We start from the raw sequence: 23,027 nt of genomic DNA, 5'->3' as shown, positions 1-23,027 counted from the left end.
TATAAGGATTTGGTGTAAAGACACCTTGAAACTATTAATCGATATAGCTCTTATCAAACAAATTGATCTAAACGACCCTCGTCACCTTTGTAATGGTATTATGAGGTTAAAGCTAAGTAGCCTACAAATAGGGCCTGATATACAAAATATTCTTGAGCTAGAGTCAAATATTTCATCAAGTTCTTAATATATACATTGTTTTTAATCATGGGCAATTATATCACCAATGTCCTTTGGTGAGCCTCGGCGAGGATTTTTTGAGATTTTGGATTGGTCCATCGCAAAACACTCTTGTTTCAAGGTGCCCGTCCATCCCACTCATACCCTACACACTTCCCAAGAATCAGAGAAGTTAAAGTTTATCCAAATATTAGCTTTTTACCGGGTTAGTCGATTCTCACTTCGTCCATGTCCAATAGACCATCTAATGTGGGATATATAATCATTAGTGTTGGATAGACGTCGCCCGAGCCCCGTCATTTGTGAATGAGCAGATTTTCAGCTAGGGCGATGTTGATATTCGGCGAGCTCTGAGCGATCTACAAATTCGACCGGCGTTCTCATGAGTTATGAAGCCGGCTTTACATTCATACTTAAACATTTTGCATTCTAACTATGTCAATGGTAACGCAAATCCAATTGAGGTCACAGCGAGGGTCTTACAAGCACACGTGAAGACTAGTATTCATCAAGCGGCACTGTATCATTATGAAATATGGATTTTGATTTTAGATACAGATGGCCTGAAGCAGAAACAAAAGGCGGTTCCACATTGATAATCCCTCTAGTAGGTCAGTCTATGCATTATGTAATCATGTCGAATATACATCACAGAAGCTGTTATAATCTAAGAGATTTTTGAAGTGAAAAGTCATGTTTGGCCGAGGTTGGGTCGAGGTTACAAAACGTATGCACTGTTTATAAAAAAGCTGGCACCTGCAGTTCCCAAAAACTAAAACCGACAGGTTCACTACAGTACCTTAGAGGGCCCATTATTGAATTTGACACTTGTTTTGCCCCTACCAAATATGAAAGGATTCATGCACACCATCTTGAGGTATGCTGTCCACAAATACATTCAATAGGCTGGCTAACATTATGTAACTTCATGTGGTTTGTTTTTGCGTTGTTTAACAACGTCGAAAATGTGAAAATAAGTTGTAAACGTCAATCTGAATACAGAAATTTAGAATATTTGCATTTTTGGTGCCAAACACTGCTGATATAAAAAAAAACAACTACACAGTGAAGCAATAAAGCTGAGAGATTTCACAGTAAATCTTTACAAACACCATTGACTTTCCCATTGATTCCCTGCAAACATGCCCAGACAGACATCGGAAAATCTATGCCATGATCTACAGAGGCTTACAGCATTCATCATTCAACTCACTAAATCCTTTGGTTTTAACTTTGGGGTATTGCAGAAAACGACATCATTACCACAACTAGGGAAAATGTCTCGCCAAGAATTGAAAGTCAATTGATACGATTCCTTCGGCAAGAGGAAAGATCATGAATATTGTGATTATTTGCATTTCCTTGCTGTTACAATTATTGGTAGTATAAATGCTCATTGTATGAAGAAGATGAAAGTGGAAGAAAAGCTGCGCTGAATCGTTTGACTACCTTTATACTACACTGGCTACACAATATCTAAAGAATAGGACGTGTACGAAGCAATGTAAGATGTAAGATTCGGCGAATGAAAGTTTCCACCATTTTCTGTTGCAGTTGCTAAAATAGTGTCTTTGTAGCTCATTAACGCAAAGTTTGATGAAGTCTTCTGACAAAACCTTGACAAAACCAATGTCAAAACAAATATAGCGAAACAAAAGCCTAAAAAGGAAACAAAATCCTAAAAGAAACATATACCAATACTATTACAATCAGTATTATAGATAAGCCAAGCTCTGTAAACGTCCCCACAGTTCAAAATAATCTGCTAGGGGCCCAAACATACACCACGTAGTTCTGAGGTCAAAAGCTACATGCGACTAGAAAAGCAGGACCATGGCATGTCCAGGACAAAATATACGAAAATGGAAGTTTTGTTGCAGCTGTCAGGAGGTCTATAATTGACCTTGAAATTTACCTTCACAAGACCTATTCCAAATAAAATCATAATTACACAACACACACACACATGTACGCACCATGCAAGCGCGGGCTACCTCACACACACACACACACACACACACACACACACACACACACACACACACACACACACACGCACACACGCACGCACGCACGCACGCACGCACGCACGCACGCACACACACACACACACACACACACACAACACACACACACACGCACACACACACGCATGTACGCACCATGCAAGCGCGGGCTACCTCAGACTGAACAGTTACCAAACAAACCGACTCCAGACATACGTCTCCGTGCGCTCCTCTCTATTCTAGTCACGTCGAGAGCATCAGGACGCAAATGCATGAGCACGGATTATTTATTTCCAATGTGCCAGGAGAGAACCCAGAAGAACATAAATGCAATAGAGGCTATTCTGGTTCGGTCCTCATTCTTTCCCTTCCAGATAATAAATGTTTCGGGACGCTTTTGGGTTATTGGGCCGGCGGTTCTCTGTTGAACTAAAGCATTTATCTTACACACTCCTTTATCCACAGATAGTCATTATGTGCATCCCTGAACGCAGATGTAATACCGAGAGCTTGCGATCGATGAGGCTTTGTGCTCTGCTCTCCATTGTTCAGCGACATGGGAGAAACTGCACTAGCCTGCCATGATCCTGCCAATGATGCCGACACTAAGAGCCTTCTGGCGATTTGCCCAGAAATCGCAACGTTGATGTGCTTAACATTTGCGAATCATGTACATCTATACAGAATGTGTTTCACTGAGAGTTAGCGCGTGTCCTCACAGAAAAGGTGTCTCTTTAGGCCGATGCTATTAAAACATTAATTTGTACTCACATTTTACCTCATGACTTCGGTCAGAGATGCTGCTGTTGGTACAATATTCAGCTGCGAATGCACGTGACCTTCACAGGAGGGTACTGAAAAATACAGGAAATAAAATACTTAATCACCAAGTACGCACACAAATGCTGTTTCCGTTATGACTTCAAATAAAGAGGTAAAGAGATTGCAGTTTGTCTCCGAAACTGCCATTTCAAACATATGGGACATGTTAACGCTATCAAACGAACGCAGCGACTATCATATTGCATGATTACATTTCATGAATGGACTTTTTACCGCCTGGTTTGCGAAGATAAGAATTCATCCGGAGCTAAATAAAAATTGACGTCAAATCAGACCTTGCCTACTCTGGGTTTCACCTACTAAGGTCAAGTTCCAGTTTGCGTCAGGAGCATTCCATTGCAAACCTCCGAGGGTAGGGGAAAGAAAGCAAGTGGGTCGCAAAATAAAGTATGAAGGGTTTATTACTTGATAATTGCCGGAGATTCACAAGAGACCTTGTGCTTTACGGGTTAATCCTGTTAAGAATGTGAATAGTGAGTATCCATTGTGTTCGTTAGACCCAGTACATGCTGCTTCTGGTAGAGTGAATTTGAGACTGTGAGAGTGCAATATGTATACAGCCATCTACAACATTGAGTTTTATTTGTCATCATTAGGCGAGAGAAAAGGCATGAGCATATTAAGGCCCAAAGCACACCGGGTTATCCCTCCTCGATAGACGATACGTGTGTTGGGTTCTTTTGTACCCCCCTTAGATTAGGTGAAAATCGATTGGACGACGAGTCTGCGAGCTCTAAATTACGAGGAGGCATGACACTGCTGCCAATGAAGAAATGGCAGAGTTCCTCCCTTCCCGACAGGGTCATGCCTCCTCGTAATTTACAGGTCGCAGACTCGTCGTCCGATCGATTTTTGCCTAATGTGAGGGGGGTATTACGCGCAGAGGTGTAGGCATCTCTCGTTTGGATGACGACTGTCTCTGCAGCCATTCACGGACTTAACGTTACCAAATCAAATCAAATCTAGACTCCAATCAGTACGTCTCAGCTGCACGGAAAGGAGGATGTAAGGGACACCGCGGAGGCTGGGAGGCGGCCAGGTCAGGCACGGCCGCCAAAACGTGCTGGCGCCACAGAAGGCTAGACATCTCCGCTTCGGGGACAAAACAAGATCTGTGAGGGTTGGGGCGCTACGTGCGGTTACTTCATCTTTAGAAATTGTCTATATATCATGAGAGAAATATAGGTGATAATGATAATGATTATGGTAATACCACTTGACTTACTGAGTTAATGCCACAGCCCATACATTTATCATGTGCTGTAACAGGTGATGCTCACCAAGCTGGTGCCTAATGTTGGGGTCTTTGACCTCTCGGGCAGAGAAGCTGTCCATAGACTATACCGCTCTACTATCAGCAAGGGGGTATCGGTCTGTAATGATACAGTACCTGAAAATGTTGATAGGGAGCCAAATACTACCGACATACCAGATTCATCTACACAACCTTAAGGTCTGGGGCGAACACACAACAAATGGGATGAAACTAAAAGCATGGACCTGATAATTGTTGAACACATGGTTACAGCACTGCACAACTCGTACGGAAATGAAGTCCGATGTGTTACTTCTTCTTCGCCGATAACTTTACTTGCTGATATTTGTCCAGGTCACTCCTCTTCCTGCAGACTCACTCTGGAATTACATGGCGTTGATAATGTTGCGGACTATCTATATCCTTCTTCAGGCACGTATCCTTCACTCGAATGAAGGAAGACGTATGTAGACACACGAATCCCCACATGGAGATCAACATCAACATAGCCTGTATTCTCGTGAAGTGAGGACTATCGGAGGACAGACCTAGACGGTATGGAATACTACAAGAAATCTTATAGCCAATTTGAGCATCTCCAAATCTCTTTTTATTAGCTTCTTGGATGCTCCTTCTTTGGCACCTGTACCCATGTTTCATTACCCTCCTTCCTGACCATGTAGTTTATCGATGAAACTTCTATACCCAGAGAGTTGGTGGGTAGGGATCAGCTAATACGCAGTGACGGCATATCGAGCACTCTGCCATGAAAGCTGCAAAACAATCAAACCTACGGCAGGCTAACACCTTCTTAATATCGCCCACACCGCTCGGCTTAGCGGCTGCGAGATGCAATTTGCAGTATGGGGTGTATACTGTTCTACAAAGGCAGGTTATGGAGGGATAGCGTGCAGGCGGCTCGCGAGTTGGAAATTGAGGTGCGCTCCGGACACCCATTCAATATTCTTCACGCATTAGTGGTTCTTATCGGGTTTACGGAGGTCTAGAATAAAGCTTCGACCCACTCGTGGGCGTTAATCTCCTGCAGATTACCAACCGCTCGTCTCTTTTCGGTGATCTTTTATCGAAAAGCGTCTCTGCAAGGGAATTACGTAGTGCCACTACTGGACCGGAAGATCAAAATGAAATTGCGGGAAAATATTTAAAGATCAACTTTATAACTCATTGACCTGCGAAAAGACGTTCCTTTTTAACAGCACTCTTACCTTCAGTCTGGATTCAACTCGTCTAGCTGCTCGTTAAGAACAGTTAACTCCTAACCCTTCATAACGGTGAGGACAGCGCCATTCTTACGTTTCTCTCCTAACCTTCAAATGTCTGAAACTCTGACTGTAAGCTACTCCTGTTCGTCCTTGAGACCGACAAGGGGGTTACTTCACGATTTTCAATTTGCAGGGAATGTAGTGTTCTCTTTCCAGGCGAATTGGAGTTGTGTTGAACACGCCTGGGCTGTGTACGCTGATCAGTTCCCGTAGACTGCACCTGGTGCGCTGAATTAGACATCATCAGGCGAGACGTGCTGAGGTGGGCGCCTGGCTTAGCTGAGCTCACGCTATCCCAGAAAATGGACACAGAGTGAACTACAAAATGTATGTCGATGGGCGCATGATAGCAGCCGCATGATACGTCTGTGTGTGTGTATGAATGTGTGTGTGTGTGTGAATGTGTGCGTGTCTTAGTGTGTGTGTGTGCGGGTGTGTATGAGTGTGTGTTAGTGCGTGTGTTTGTATTTGTGTCACTTTGTGTTTGTGTCACATCTGCGTGCGTGAATGCGCTCGCTCGCCCTTTTCTGTGCGTGCGTGTATGAACTTTGTACTATGTAGCCCTCTGTGCATACGCGTGGTTCTCTAGCCTGAGTACCATCCTCCGCAGAAACCGGTGGCCCAATCTTTTCGCTCGTCAACCATGGTTAATATGAGGGATGGTATAAAGGCTAGTGTTTGTCACCGAAAATATAATATCTGTTACACCTTTTAACTCCCAAACAGCCGATAATCAATTTGACTTACCAGAAACCATATAACACCATAAACCACAAATCAAATAGGACCATTGATACCCACCGTGACACAGAAACCCCGATAAAAGAACAGAAGCTCCAATGTCTTCTAAGCGTTCCCCATCACTCCCATCTCGGAACAGACAAGTTCCCCTTGCCCCCCTGCAGGCGGTCCAAGTTGAACACACCTCCGTAAATTCCTTCCAGACTTTTCTCCACAGGCGTCCACAAACCACCATTCCCCTCTCACGGAAGGGGCTCACAAGTTTGCGTTTCTTTTTGCAAGAAAATGAAAGAAACCCTTAACATCAGGGTATTACGCCCATCGATCAAAAGAAACGAGGGTTGCCATAAACTCTCCGCATCTCATGACCCATTGCTTACTGGGTTCTAACCTTAAATCGTGATGTCATAGAAACGGTGGATTGCTCATTCCTTGACAAAAACTGGAGTTGGACGGTCGAAAGTTTGCGCACTGAGTCCAATTTTTGCATTGGAAATTACAGGTCCACCTCAGAATGATGTCTACTAACACAGATCGACTTTCAAGCCTAGTTTAAGTCCAAGTCTCTACCTTCAGACTGTCCCGCTCACGCCATAACAGTTGGCAGTTACCGCTGCCAACTGTCTGTCTGGAACGGGGCAGTTTATTGACAGTTACCACACGACAGCTGTTTCAAACGTAAGCCAAGTTCCCAGAATGATCACCCCCTCACAGTTAACGTTAAACCCTAGGCTCTTGTGGAAGTAGCTGGGAGCCCGTACTCAATGCTCCTTAAAAACCAAAGGGGTTGCTTCCATAAAAACTGAATAGAGCGTACTTCTAATCATTCAACGTTTATACACATTCTGAAATACTTGCATTTATTCATGACAGAAAAATAATACTAATATCTTTCCTCTTTATAGACATTCGGCATTATCTTATATATACCAAAACCTTTTTTCAGTCCACATATTAAGATTATCTCAGAACGGAAAGGACTTGAAACGTCGCCCGGTATATTGCTGCTACATCTGATGGTAAATCATATCTACATGTATGGTGTATAAATACTTAGCAGATCATTTTAGCTAATACGTGCCTGCTTCAATGGTTGCTACCTAGAGAAACAAATAACATCATTAACGGGTCACTAGGCGCGGCAGGCACAAAACACTGGTATATAGCCTTCTGTGTCTTTTATACTAAATTTAGAAACAGCACATACAGCTTCGGGATCTTTGGCGGCATAATCACTTCGGCATTGTACGTCTTAGTAAGAGAGTAATACACTTAGTAACGTAATCATAATGCGTTAAAACAGATCCTCAAGGGACTAAGTACGCTTGTACGTGAAACATTTAAATACAGCCATACCAATGTGGCATTTCAACAGGATAAAAGATTCGCTAGTAAATATGTGAAGACACACGATACACAGCCCAGAAATTATGATGGGGGGGGGGGGGCACTCAGTTCATTACATGTACACTTTTCTGGATCAATCCCCTTCTCCCCTTTCCACCAGGATTTGCGTTGGCTGCTACAAAATTGTGTCAGCATTATGACGTAACGGGACTATAATCTAGTGTCTTCTGGGGAACTCCAGGTGTAAAATCCATACCTGGCCATGCAGGTGTTGATTGCCCGCGGCCGTCGCGTGCGTGCGTGTCAGGTTCTCCCTGTCGTCTATCAGTCATGGACCCGAAACAATGATTTGACGTCACGCCATTGATAAATGTTTTGGACTAATACAAGGTCGTCGGAACCTATCATTTTTCACAATGTCTGCTTTGTTTGTTAGTGAAATTTACAATGTGTGGTTCTCGTACTTCGCTAACATGTGTAAGCAATAACAACAAAAAAGGAATTATATTCAGCCTTTGCGCTATGTCTATACACATCCCATCCTGTCTGGAAACAGTGCGTACTGTACATTTGGACCACTATCAAATGTCTCTTTAAATTGATCCAGTTAATTCTAAAAAAAATCTAAAAGACTGCAACAACAGGGCACCTCGGCAAATACCAACCCGAGTCTTTCTAACGTGAAGAAAACATGGTTTTATGCAAATTGGCCGTCTCACATCAGTAACGAACCGAAACAGGAGGGTGAACAATAATTCTGTTGGGAGGTCAATGAACATAATAGTCTATAAACGCCTGGGGTGTTTAAAGAAACAGGTGAAAACGTCTGACCTACTTAGTCCTGTTTTTAATTATAGCCCTCTTTCTCACGGCTGTCGACGAAGGAATGATAGGATTATCCCTGTGGTATGACATATTGGCCAATATATCTTAAACAGGGTGCTTTGGAGACCTAATGTACTTTCTTTGGTACGGAGAAATAGCACATACATTCATATCTGCCGAAGAACACCACCGAGGGGACCGATAAAATCTGATGTATGTTGACAGATGGCACAGGTGGTAACCATAGATAGGATTCTTAACGCTTGTGTCTGTATATAGGAAAATTGTCCAAGGGAAGACCAAAAGGTGAACACATTGGCCAGGTCGTCTTTACGTAGAGCTGGTCACATGTACAGGTTTGGTTGTATAAGCATAGATTTAAAACAGCTTGACGTTACTAAGTACATGTATACATATGATATACAAATTGTAGATGCTATATCAGAATATCAAAATGTGCCTACGAAAGCTCTAGTCAGAACCAATACTGATACTTTGTTTGACACATTATATACTGAAAAAATTAATTGTCCTATTTAATTACACTATATAGGTTCAGGAAATGACAGATACAGTGACACATTAGATTCGGTATTACGTTATCGAGTGGAATATTTGATTTATATGATAGCATAGCAGCAAATTAAAACACTTTCTATTGTTGTACAACGTAATATTTACGATGTCAGTGAGATGTTTACTATGTCCTTCGTATTAACGTTACAGTTTGCAAGTTTGTACTGGCAATGAAAATGTGTAAGTAGGCGAAAAGTGCACCCCCTCACATTGTTCAGGGCAGATACGCCAAATGGTGTTTGGCAGCGGTAAGAATATCGGGAAGTGAGTTTGTGATTGTTGCGATATCTCGACATTGACGTTGACTCCTAGGGCCTAGGCTTTGCAAGACCGCAAATAATTCCAAAGCAGGCTTTAGAAGTTTAGTAACCATGAAAAGATAACCCACGTGGATCCACGTGGATCCATGGACTTCCGTGCCATACCTTTAAACGGGTTATTTGTACTGAGGTTTACAAACGCACACACCCATTTCGGTTTTACCACTACCCACTCAGGATCGCACCTTCCTCACTTACACTGATACAGCACTATCAAAGACAACAATACGTCATACATGGTTATAAGGGATCATCAATAAAACACATTATATACAGGATATAATGTCCTTGAAGTGATGACAACGGTCTATCAAGAGAAGGGACGATGTTGTGATTGCCCACCCTTCTTTTGTGTGTGCCAATTACCATGTCTACTGCTACTACAGTAGTAGAGATTTGGCGCAGAGCCATTCATTACAGACAAATCTGGCTAAACGGACGGTTTTGTACATGTTGTGGCTACGCCATAGGCCTCTGAAACAGCGCAAGAAAGCTCTTACCTGGCTTGTGACAGAGAGCTGACGTGGTGTTGTCGACAGGGTGGGAGGGCGATCTACATGTCATCACTCAGCCAAACCAGTTTTTGAACGGAGGCCGATTATGTCAGGGGTCAGGGCACAGGCATCCCCATTGGAGCGTCATCCTCCACTTGTTATGCAAATGACGGCTTTAGGCAGGTCGGACAGACTATAGGCAGTTCACCTCGTAGGAACCAAAACCAGCGTATTGTCTGAAGGGTTAGATATGTCTTGGCGCATGCGAGAAATATAGGCCCCAAATTAAAAAGGATATAAGGAATGTTAACAAGGTACTAATACTATAGTGTCAAATTACAAATTTTATACGGTACACAGTAAAAGGAATGGAAGAAAACAAAAGTCGGAAAAGAATAGCCTGTCCCCTGAAACGATTTGATTCACATATCTTCGAACGTGTAGGTACGCGTATACAATAGTCGGGTGTTCTGATATCTGTATATACGTATCAGTTTATGCTTGACTCGTCGGTTATATCAAGGACGTTATATCTGATATAACGTCCTTGGTTATATGGTCCGGCTCAGCGTCTTAGTCCTTCGCCTTAAACGGCATACTACATTGTCCTAGAAAGGTATGCACAAAACGCCGTAAAACACGCCTAAAACATCCAACAGAACACAACATCTGCTTAAAGGATTGCACAATATCCACCTCAGGATAAAGTTGGGGAGGTAACAGTACAGGAGGTACGTAAAACTTAAACTAAAGTAAGGTATGGAAGTTATACCAAGGTGCTAGAGGGAATCTAACGTTACTTATACCCATTCAATCCGTTCTTCCCATAGCGTTTCTTTGCTGTACTACTAGTGACACACCTAGCGTTTGTTCAGGAGCTTTTTATTCATCGAACCATGTCTCAAAGGTCAACACGACCGCTTTAAAGACCCTTCTCTCTATACTTTTTGCCAGGGACCCTCTTTGCGCATATGCATGGGTTTGCCAAAAACAAAGGACCGATACTTTCAAAAGCAAACATCGTATTGTGGTGTACGATGTGCGATGACAGTAGAAAGAGTATGAAAGGAGTTTGTTGGTATAAGGAAATCTAATAGCGTGTTCCCCTTTGACAGGTGAATCCAGCCCCACCCATGTTTGTAGATTACGTCATAAAGGCCCGGGTGGGGTCAGCATTACGAAGTGGTGACAGGGAAGAAAATATACTAGTAACAATAAATGTCTTATATTGAAGCTAGGAATACATGTACATGTAAACAGACAGCTCAGTGAATGTATGCGGCAGTCATGCCATGTCGTCATTAAGTCTTTGTGCCGCTATTGTGATGGATTAGGGATCGTTGCTAGGTATTTGTGTGCAGTGACTGTTTTTTCCACAAGGGGGCGTCCGTAGCTTGGCCCACCGAATTACTGTTGCGAAGTAAGCGTGTTATTCGACTTCGGTGGCGTTTCGTAAAATCTTGACATAAAAAGCAGCTTGAAAGCTTTTCGGAGTTTGGTTTATAATGGTGTTTGAAGAGAAAACAGGGGCTTCACTTAGTGGCACAAATGACGTTGACGACACTAACAGCTACCGTTAACTACCACACCCTAAATCCTTGAAACGGGACTCTACTCCAAAGCTAATCCATCAGGCAGCCTGTGAATAGACAAGCAGCCAACAGAAATAGACCGGTAGCTGTGGGGCATAACGGTCGCGGCAGAACTGCGCAGCCGTAGAACCTGATTCGCTGAAATCACTCACCTGTACCTGGAAAGTTCTTCAACATATATCTATCGATTGATACAAGTATTCTAGGTTGGACCTGACGAATACGCCAGGGATGGTTATGCATATTAAATGATACATATGACGACTTTTACTAGCAAATGGCAGATATGTACATTATTGAAAGTTGCCTAAAATCCCTTGCTACTATACATTATATTACACTACAACGTTATACAACAGCTGTCGGTAAAGTATTGTTCGCTGGTCTCAGCAGCGGTCGAGTTTGACACAAGGCTTCTTTGAAACATGATCAAAGAGAAAGATGGCGAGAGATGTTGATTGTGACACTTTGCAGTAATAAATAGTATGATAAAATGATCGTCGTTTCAGCCTTGAGCTATGCCGGCTGTCTTTTAAGTGCATCACTATGGCACACGTTTGACGTATTCAGAGAGGTGCCTTAAGGTAATGTGATATGATGACATCATCTCCAAGCAGATGTAAGGATCCATCTTGGCCATTCTGAGTGTTTTATGCCTATTTTGCATATCTCAGAAGGAGTGCAAAACTAGAAAAGAGTATCAATTGAGCAAAAGAGGCATAAAACACAGAAAACGAGCCGGATCCAGACATCAGACGATAGTTGAAATACCTCGAGCTCATTATTTGTTTACTTGTTTGAATTCACCATACAAAACGGAAGGGTTGACAAAACAGTTGTAAATATACCTACTAGTATGTTGCTTGCCAATACAATAAAATATACTGACAAGAAACGTTTGTCTTACCGTGCCAAGAGACAAAGCAGAGCCCGCTGCGTGAGTACGCCGCCCTGTGTTGTAACAATCCGATCGTCACTGCTGGTTCTCTCTCGCCGGTTGTTTCCGCTATTGTGGACTGAGAACCCTTTGGATACAGAAAAGAACCTGATCATTTACGACGATATGATACTACTGCAGTGCGGGTGGGAATATGATTCCCTACGTATACTGCAAAACAAAGCTGGCTCCTAACCATGGAAACACCAGAAATACGGAGGCAAATCAAGGACCGAAGCACGACGAAAGTAATTATGGACGAAACCACTGGGCTTACAACAGGTGGTGGCCCTGAACAGGCCTTGGGCAAACAAAATCTACTTATTTGTTTAATCAATGAGCTTGATAAAACCTTGGTTTCATGGATTCTACTGTAACGAAATAGGAGCAAGGGAGAGACCCAACGGAAAACCCTTTCCTGAAATAAGCTATGACCTATTTTGAGGTACATCATAACAAGTGTATTAAGCTACTCTCCACTCTAACTGTAGCTGGTAACTCGTTTCGTGCAAATGTACCCATGTATGCAGAATTATTTACGACCGGATTCTAGTCTGTTGTGATGGTAAATCAGAATTATACCTTGTTGCACCGTGCCTGACACAGGCTCTATTGCGTAAACGTGCGATTCTAAATCTCCAAATGGCGAAGAAAAATAGATTTCAAAGGCAAAGCTTGTTTTAATGCCTGACGAACACAATACGAGACTATCCTGAAAGCCTGAGCAGGCGGGGATGCTTCATTACTTTTACACACTGAATTTTTGATATTGAGAACGTTTCTTGTGGCTGTGGACCAAGCTGCCAATACCTGTCACAGCCTTGCCAGCTCTCCTGTCTGACAGACGTCTCGCTCCCAACCTTTATCCAGCTGCGTTTCAACATGTCCTGCCAAGTAGGTCTGGAGACATAACGTTAACGTGTGCCACATGTGTGCTGTGCCACTTGACTTCTCCACCTGATAGAGTTCGGCACACACTTCACGTCTGAAAATATGCGACTGAGGGTTTGTTGTGAACTCCATGGAGAATTTCTGTGGCAAGACCTAAGGCAGCAACGTAAGAAGTCTGATAGTTTGGTTGAATGTAGGATAGATCGAGCAGATAGGAATTTACGATTTGCGGGTAGGTTCTGGCTAATATACATAAAAGAAGTTATTTGACTTCGTTCAGAAGAAAAATAGCCACTTCCTGACATGCCCAGTTCTATGCAATGCTGCATACATATCTTGCCTTTGAACCCGGGATATGTGGATGGAAATTTGGCGCTACCAATCGCGGCAGGCTTACTTACTCACACGCAGCGGATAAGAGAAAAGCTGTTGTTGATTGCTTCGTAAACCACTTGTAATACACTGGGCAGATCCCGACCGGGTTCTGCGGATCGAGGCTGATCAAGTGGGATTGGGAGGTGTTAACAGCGCGGTTTGAAGGTAGAACTCAACGCCGTAACTCGGGAAAATCTTTCTCGTGGGGAAAAGGGCGATGCGGGTACACAGGGTATTCTCCGAGTAAATGCTAGGGTGCATAGAAAAAATAGCATAACATTTTCTAGCGGCACAGTAATACAATTACACAATCATTGGGACGTGTCAGAATGAAAAAAAGAGGACGATTAAGAAAGCGTCACGAGTTTTCATTCCAACATCTGCATTGAAATTAAACTTGCGATATAAGTTCGCAAGCAGGGCCCAATATTGTACTCTTGGGAAAGACACTTCACACTTTTTCCTCACTCGATCTGAACGATCTGTTGGATGAAAGGTACTAGTAGAGGTGCCATATTTGGGGTGAGAGCTACAACTCGAGCAGTACATGCCACACTAGTACTCAAACACAAGAGGAACAGTCCGTCCCGGTGTGAGTGGCTAAAAGCTATCAGTCTGGGCTCAAGCAGCTTATACAGAAATAGTGAGTGCGCATGAAACAATCGGGCCTATACACAAAATATGGATGAGATTGTGAGGTGTCATTTCAAACACTTATAAAGCCCCACAGAGTACTGTAAATGCAGAAATGTTCGCGGTTTTCGCGGTGGGCACTTCACTGCGAACTTAAAGGGGCATTCCACTCCAGAAGGGGGTGGTGTTTTCCAATAGGTAATGTGCATTTCCAATAGATAATACATAATCAGCCGAATTTTGTGAAATTCACCTTGGGATGAATAGCGCGATGTGTGTTTTGTAAAACAATATGACACCCACTAAACCCAGCATGATCATGAAGACCATACTCATGCATTCCCTATACGAATGGACACTTTGTTTATCGTGCATATTTTCGGAATAAATGAGGATCGCTAAACACACCAAGAAGGCAAATTGCTCATAAGATAGCAAAGAACACATAACAAGACGAGATTTCTTATCGATCCTGAAACTTGTAACCTTAACTAAAAGTTTTGCATTGTATTCAGCCATAGGATTAATTCAATTAGCGGGTACTTGGTGAGTTTAGTAGAAGACTGAATGCTTTTGAGGCAACTGGGTACTTTATCGTATAATGTGAAGTAGTATGCATTTATTACTTCCTATAATTAATATCTATCGGAAAATAACACTCCCGTGTGGAGTGGAACGCCCCTTTAAAACCACCGCGAACATTTTTCCGTAGCAGAAAGAGACTATGTACAGTGCATGGTGCTTCGTACCGCGAAATTAACCGCCGCGAACAGTCCTTTTTCCAGAAGAAGATTGATGGATGCCACTGAAAACCTCATTATTTCATTGATTTGTCTTTAGATGCTGTTTACCTGTATGTCTAAACTTCATCAGCATACCCGCTGTCATCACTTGAAGTTTTCCATCCCATCTAGATCAAAACAAATGTCATCGCGGCGAGCTGTTATACATCTTGGTAAAGGTTAAGGTCCCGCCAGAATGAAGACAAATCGTCGCTTTTCAGGGTAATGACTGGGATTCCTCAGGGGTACCGTAAAGAGCGTATGCTGCTGAGAGGGTGTCTGGAAGCGGAGGAAGGTCAAGGTATAACATATACTGACGGGAAACTGAATATCATAGTTCTTTTGGACAAGCCATGAGGGCTGTATACCGTTCTTCATCAAACTTTGCTCCCTTTTGCGATGGGGACCGACACAAGACTACAGGGCTCAAGGTAGGACAGAACCGACCTACCGAGATTACCGTGACATATTGTCACAAGTCTCTGACAAGACTGAAAGGCTTTTGAACCACTCACACTGGGATGAGTCCCATGACGTGTTCAAGGCGCGACTCTCCCCCAACACGGGGACTGTAAGGCCCACAAAAGGCGAACCTGGCCATGTGAAGTGCCCATGACATATTGCTGCCCCCAGGGTTCTCCAGGAGAAGAAAGCAGCCGTCTCTATCCCGCCGGATGGGTGGCAGCAGATAAGGCGTGGTGAGCGGAAACCTGTCCAACACGCCGCCGATCGTGACAGTGAACTTGAGCTTGACAAATTCGTTGGTGTCACCCAAACCAAAAACACGCTGTATCCTTAACGTTGGGGGAAGGGGGAGGGAGTGATGTATATGGTGATCACTTTGATATTTCCCTGATGGCGTAAACTGTGGTAACCCGCAGTGACCTCCAGGTCAACGATAGCGCCGATGGCAGGAATTATTCAGCAAAGGAATATCAAAACTGGCCCTGCAGGGTTTAGTGTGTAACCTTACTGACCACCAGCTTAGCGTGTTTGTTGTACTGTATAACAATAAACGCGTGCAGTTACCCGCGAGGGAACTGCTATATAATGAGAGGATTTTACTGGATAGCAGACTCACTTCTACTGCTCCGGAATAAGTCCACCAATGTTATCGAGAGTACTTTTCAGATCTCATGATGTACCACATAGATATGTAACGCTTTTACACAATAAAAGTTGCCATTCCCAACTTCACGTCTTCAGCCTCACAATCAATGGCCGTTTTCGAAGTAATATTGAGTCCGTACAGCATAATCTCGACAAGAGTTACCGAGCCGAAGTCGTCATGTTGTCATGTTAAAAACGGAAGTACTAAATCATGTAAGCTATGAGACAAGTCAGATACGCCTGTATGCTTGTTATGATGGAGACCTTTACCTGATGAATCAATACGTATGAAGTAATGGAATAATACTGATTTGCATTAAGGCACACCATATAGGTCATTGTCAACGTTCCCCAATAATATGCACACGAAATTAAGGATATACTGTATGTTTAGTCTAATTAAGCTATCTCATTCACAGGGTACACCTGTGGTACACGTATGGGGGGCTCTGCCCAGCACTGCTATTTAGGTGTTTTAGTCACAAGAGTTTAATAAGTTCCTAGCAGGCTCCAGTGTTGTGCCCTTGGGAAATGCACTTTACACCTTTTTCCTCACTATATTTAGGTGAAAATAAGTGCCTATAGTCTGTTACGTGCGTCTTCTTGGATGGGACGTAAATCCGGAGGTGTTTGAGGAGAGCCAAACCGAGTACGTTTAAGAACCCGCCGCACTTATCGAAAACGGTAGGGATGATCCAACCTGTGTGAATGGATCCTGTCTAACTCAGCTGGTGTGTTACCCAAAGGCGGCTTACCGTTTCTGCAGAGCAGACGGTCCACACTCCGGTACGGCACAGACAGACAGAGAGGCAGACGTGGACCGTAGTTGGGGAGAAGATATACATGTGTAACGTGCCTCATAAATGTTTTATAGTATGGTTAGGGGAATGTTCATTGTTAGAGATGGGAGCTTTATTAGTCCACCGTAAATTATGTAAGACGAGTGGTGCATTTGATTAAACACTGTCTAATAAGGTAGTTGTAAATAAGGGGGTGGGGAGGGGGGATGGCTAAGTCGGGTATGACCTTGGGATACTGTATGATGTTTACATCCAGAGCAAAGCGACGTGTCTGTGCTAAAATACAGTAATGAATACGTCAATGGGGACATGTGAAAGTGACAGTGATATCGATCCGAGGAGCTATTATGATTGTTTCACTGGTCGTGACAGAATACAGACGCTATGTACAGTAGTCATACAGGCTCATTGTACAACTCTACAACTCCACTAGCTCTTTCCGACAAGCTGTCAAGCACCACAATGAACATCATGGTCCGCGTCTTTACGTCCCGTCCTATTAAAGGGCTGCAGACAGCACAGTAATGCCAGTAGCGTGCATGTCGGGTGATCGATCGAACGTACGACTTCTCCCTTCCAGAGATGCAGCCGCGCCGCTAACCACTGGAGCTACATGTATGGATTGACTAGTTATCATAAACATTGGTCAGTCATGGTCAGCTATGAACACAGCACATGCATATACACTGCTGTAGTATATGAGGGGAGGGGGTGACAGGGGTCCCTAAAATATCTACCACTGTATCTAGTTTACATACCTCGCGCGTTACGAGCGCGACCATGCCCCACGGAACAACTTACCTCCTAGCGTAGGTATCCAACGGTCACGTCGGTCTTTGAGAAAGAATCTAATATCATGTTAAGTACGTGGGCTATATATTGTGTTTTCACTACTCCGCCAATTTAGCGTTCCGCCCAGCAACAAGCTCCCAGCCGTTGTGACACGCTGTACTGATAACTTTCCTTTACATTTGTATGCCTCACGCATGCAGCCGACGACGCTAATGTGGTGAATAGTGTCCCTAGGGCATAAATGTGTCACGCAGAATTTAGTAGGAAATTTCTTTCACTAAAGGTCAGGCTGTAAAAGATATATTCTAATCTAACTGTCGCCAGAAAGCAAACGAGGTTCAACCATTTTTGTAAACTTGTTGGTTCTATCAACGTAGAGCGCCTCCTTTACGGGTAGGAGGGTAGTTACTGCATCCGGGCTAATGATTTAGATTTAGGGCTATTCCCTCCTATCCCAGCGTCATATCTTGTTATTCATCTGGTAATGATCGTCCCCTACCAACTGCGAATGACTGACAGAGACAGCTACATCATGATGTCAGGGTGTCGTGAATTGAAAAGGAACGACATCTAGCGACAATGAAATCATAGCAGTTGATGGAAAAATTCACGGGGCCCCTGACCCTTCGTGGCTGCAAATCTCATATTACTTCCTCTCGCCTGTTATGAAAATATGACCCCTGGCCAACCCATCGCCACGAAAAAAAACAAGGGTGTACATTTCAGATGACTTCTGGCGAGAGGGATGTGTGCTCTAAAAATATACGTGTTTCTGTGTGACCCAAATAAAGAAAATTTATGCTGCTTGTCTATTTCTGTTCTTACGAAGTATTACGGAGTCGCTAATGATATGTCCACATGGGACCAAGCAGTGCATGTTTATACATCTTCATTAGTAAAGGTTTACGATTTCCATGAATTCCATATGGTGAACCCGTTTCACGTAGGCTTACTGGGTATCCAATGTTGTCGGTTTTATCACTAATGGTTTATCCTAAAGCCACTGCTAGAAGCAACGCTAACTTCGGTGGAAGTGACTTTAGACTTAGTTCAGTTTAGTCTTCGTCGACGTTTCTTATATCTGTCAAACTTAAACTTAGGTTTTTATCAATAATTTCATATTGTAAGATGCGTTGGTTAGTAATACACTATAAATAAATACACTATACACTATTGTGACTATTGAAAGATTTGCCGGCATCCCTATATTTACTGTTGATTTTTACCACAAAGCATCGCTCCCCTGCAGACCTTCTGCAGTTTGGTAATACCACCAGTGTGGCACCCAGCAACAAGATATCATTTGTTGAAGGATACTTTATCATGATACATTTCACTGATAACTCTTTCCTTCACATTTGTATGCACAGAACGTGTATATAGCAGAAAACGCTACACTCTGAGAGGCTTGAACAGTTCCAACAATTCCTACATTAATGTAACCCTAAGAGTCTTGATACAGACACTTATACAGAAGTCAAACAGCATTTACAGGGAAAAGTATTGTTAAACTCTCTTATGTTGATGTAATATAAATTATAGACTGGTGTATATTGTAGACAAACCAATTGGAAACCAGTACCTTGTAAATTTCACCATATATTTGGGTAGGCACCTGTTGGCTGGCTGGTTTAGCATTGTCAGGCAGAGTTATGGCCGCCCAAAATTTGATTTTATTTGATACCATTGTCAAGATTATGCCCTTTGTTTTTTGTAAAGCATGTTTGTGTTGCCAATGCAAATAACAAAGAAAATGGGAAAAGAAGATGTAAAACAGCATACACCGACTGGTAAGGGTTTTAACCGTTTACATGACACTTATGCACGTCTAGGAAAAACATAGTCGGTACATTCTAATAAGCAATCATGACAAGACAACACAGAAAGGAAAACGTTAGTTACCTCATGTGATGGCGGTGTCCGTGAGGAGAGGATCTGGAAAGTGTGTTGACCTGGTTCTCTGCCTGTGGGAGCAGTGTTGACGTGGCTGTCCCAGCGGTCACCGACACACGAGGCGCAGAAAATAGGGGAAACGTCGAGACTGACCCAATTTGATCTGGCTGTTTATCTGATGCCAGCCATGCCAGCTAACACATTTACTTCTAGTGACCCGGAATTATCACCAATATCAATGCCATTTACCCAATATGGATCCAATTCTTCACTAGATAATGCTACTTCTATCAAAATTAAACTTGGCAGTGAAGAAAAGATAACGTTTCTCAACGGTGACTTAGAATGGGTACCATCTATCCCCACACCTATAACTACAGAGAACGTGGAAAATATTGTTATTCCAACTCCGTACCTAAAACCGTGTTTACGTTACACAAAATGACGGAAAGCCTGATGGTATCCGCGTGAAACAGGTTGGCAAACATCACGCCCAGTGAAATTTATCGCCCGCCTTGTTATACCAGACTTTTATTGAAGTCTTCAAGTTGGACTTCGGCGGCGACTTACGGAGAACAACCAAATGTCAGCAGGCAAATCTAAAGCAACATACTGTTTACATGTAGTTTTAGATTTAATTATGATTTCTTCTTTCATTACAACGAAGACGCACATATAGTGTAAAAGACGCAATTATTTCTGTACTACCCGATACTGATCATCATATGACACCACAATTAACTATTGTACCATGACAAATCAAAGAATAAAATTCAAAGTTATCCTGCCCTTTTCTATGACATGTGCCTCTATGCTTATGTATAAGTTGACCGATGGGAAGGCCAAAAAACCAGTGTATAACAGTAGTCCCACCGAGGGGTTTATAGTCTCCGAGGGCGTAGCGTAGTTTAGCCCATGGCATACACAACAAATGATATATACGCCATCAATTATGTATATGTATATATACGCAAGAGACACAAGAGGTAAGGTTCGAAAAATTATACGGATTTAGGGACGTTTTCCAGGAGATAAAGTTGAGGTCATTGACACAGGGTTGAACTCAACTGGTGTTGTCACGGGATGTTGTCAAAAGCGGGGCAAAGTAGGAGTCTACCCCCCGTTCTCTCATTACCAACTTGTAACAGATGTAAGGTGGCCTAGTAACCTACATCACGCCATCTGCAATACACGTACAAACCGCTAAGTGAAGCGTCGTGCCATGCCATACTCGCCCATCTGGGTAAGGAGCGCTCCCGGTGCCATGGGGAGGACAGGCCGGGGAGAGTAGGCCGGGGAGAGGGGGCCAGACTGTACCATTGTACCTGTAGGGGAGAAAGTACAGCATTATTGCAATCACTTCTATGTCCTCTCAAACACATTTCTGGCTAGCTATGGCCCGTTTTGGAAGCTAGAATATGTCATTTCTTGGATTACCACATACTTATGCTATGGCAAAGTCGGGACTCTTAGTTAAACAAAAAACAACAAAATTATATAAACCTCTAACAGCGACACCTACCGAAGTGAGTGTCTTTCTTACTGTCTTGCAAAATCCTACATTTTTACCGAACTAAAAGCCTCATCGACATTAAACTAAACATAGAAGTTTGTCCAAACTCATTTCAAGTGTACTAAAATGTCAACGCGTCGTACTTCAAGTGACAAATTTAACAGACAGCAAGGCGTAATAACGTCAGAGTGCCATAAAGTTGACATATGCGGTCATATGGAAGCCAGAGCGGGTTTCAACCATTTTAATCGCATTAATAGCTTCATCGACAATAAACTAAACATACAACTTCAACCAAACTCTTTTCAATTACACCGGTGTGTCTACGCTACGTACTCAAAGTGACAAATTTAACAGACATCAATGCGTAATGACGTCAGGGTACAATAAAGTTGACATATGCGGTCAGAAGGACGTCAGGCCGGGTTTTCCATGCTATTGACCTAATTGAAAATTCATATACAATACACTAAACATACAACTTCAACCAACCCCCTTCTGTTTACACCGGAGTGTCTCCGTTACGTATTACTAGTCTCAAATTTAACAGACATCGAGGCGTAATGACGTCAGAGTGCCATAAAATTGACATATGCGGTCAAAAGAAAGTCAGTGCGGGTTTTCCACTGTTTTGACCTAATTCAAAAAGTCATAGACAATAAACTAAACATAAAAATTCCACCAAACTCTTTTGAAGTACACCGGCGTGTCTACGCCACGTACTCAAGGTGACAAATTTAACAGACATCAATGCGTAATGACGTCGGGGTACCATAAAGTTGACAAGGAAATCATGGCGGGTTTTCCACTGTTCTGACCTAATTCAAAAAGTCATAGAGTGATAGACAATAAACTAAACATACAACTTCGACCAAACTCTTTTTCATTACACCTGTGTGTCTATGCTACGTATTCAAAGTGACAAATTCAACAGACATCAATACATGTACGTAATGACGTCAGGGTACCATAAAGTTGACATATGCGCTCAGAAGGAAGTCAGGGCGGGTTTTCCACTGTTTTGACCTAGTTCATAAAGCCATAGACAATAAACTAAACATACAACTTCGACCAAACTCTTTTTCATTACACCGGTGTGTCTACGCTACGTTCTCAAAGTGACATATTTAACAGACATCAATACGTAATGACGTCAGGGTATCATAAAGTTTACATATGCGCTCAGAAGGAAGTCAGGGCGGCTTTTCCACTGTTTTGACCTAGTTCATAAAGCCATAGACAATAAACTAAACATACAATTTCGATTAAACTTTTTTTCATCACACCGGTGTGTCTATGCTACGTCCTCAAAGTGACAAATTTAACAGACATGAATGGGTAATGACGTCAGGGTACCATAAAGTTGACATATGCGCTCAGAAGGAAGTCAGGGCGGCTTTCCACTGTTTTGACCTTGTTCATAAAGCCCCGTAGACAATAAACTAAACATACAACTTCGACCAAACTCTTTTTCATTACACCGGTGTGTCTACGCCACGTAGTCAAAGTGACAAATTTAACAGACATTAATGCGTAATGACGTCAGGGTACCATTAAGTTGACATATGCGCTCAGAAGGAAGTCAGGGCGGATTTTCCACTGTTTTGACCTAGTTCATAAAGCCATAGACAATAAACTAAACATACAACTTGGGGGAGGGGGGGGCCAAGGGCCTGACATAGATGATATCGGGTTTGGACCGCAAACAAGCAAAATTATGGAATTTTTTTCGCGTAATATTGTAGCTATGAATAAATATATCAATATGCATTTATTTCACGCCATCTGTGACGTCATTAATTAAGATTTAATGGGTTATTAAGGTTCCGGTTCGGAGTT

General features: G+C 42.8%; 1 protein-coding gene across 5 annotated transcripts in view; it reads right to left on the bottom strand.

The window, feature by feature from the left end:
• Positions 1-19,834, bottom strand: part of LOC118411351 (CMP-N-acetylneuraminate-beta-galactosamide-alpha-2,3-sialyltransferase 1-like) — a 50,386-nt gene extending 30,552 nt beyond the window's left edge. For 2 of the 5 annotated variants that reach the window (XM_035813588.1, XM_035813585.1), the window contains exons 1-3: positions 17,792-17,990; positions 12,370-12,487; positions 2,958-3,040 (exon numbers count right to left, since the gene is read on the bottom strand). The gene's annotated coding sequence lies outside the window, so the exon portion shown is untranslated. Of the gene's footprint in view, positions 1-2,957; positions 3,041-9,876; positions 10,023-12,369; positions 12,488-17,791; positions 17,991-19,684 lie in introns of those variants that run through there. The other 3 variants (XM_035813587.1, XM_035813584.1, XM_035813586.1) reach the window with 2 other exon arrangements.
• Positions 19,835-23,027: the final 3,193 nt, after the last annotated feature.

This window comes from Branchiostoma floridae, chromosome 3 (genome assembly GCF_000003815.2).
Source record: "Branchiostoma floridae strain S238N-H82 chromosome 3, Bfl_VNyyK, whole genome shotgun sequence".
Classification (NCBI taxonomy): domain Eukaryota; kingdom Metazoa; phylum Chordata; class Leptocardii; order Amphioxiformes; family Branchiostomatidae; genus Branchiostoma; species Branchiostoma floridae.
The sequence above is the reverse complement of the archived record's forward strand: the minus strand, read 5'-3'. Positions and strand labels throughout refer to the sequence as shown.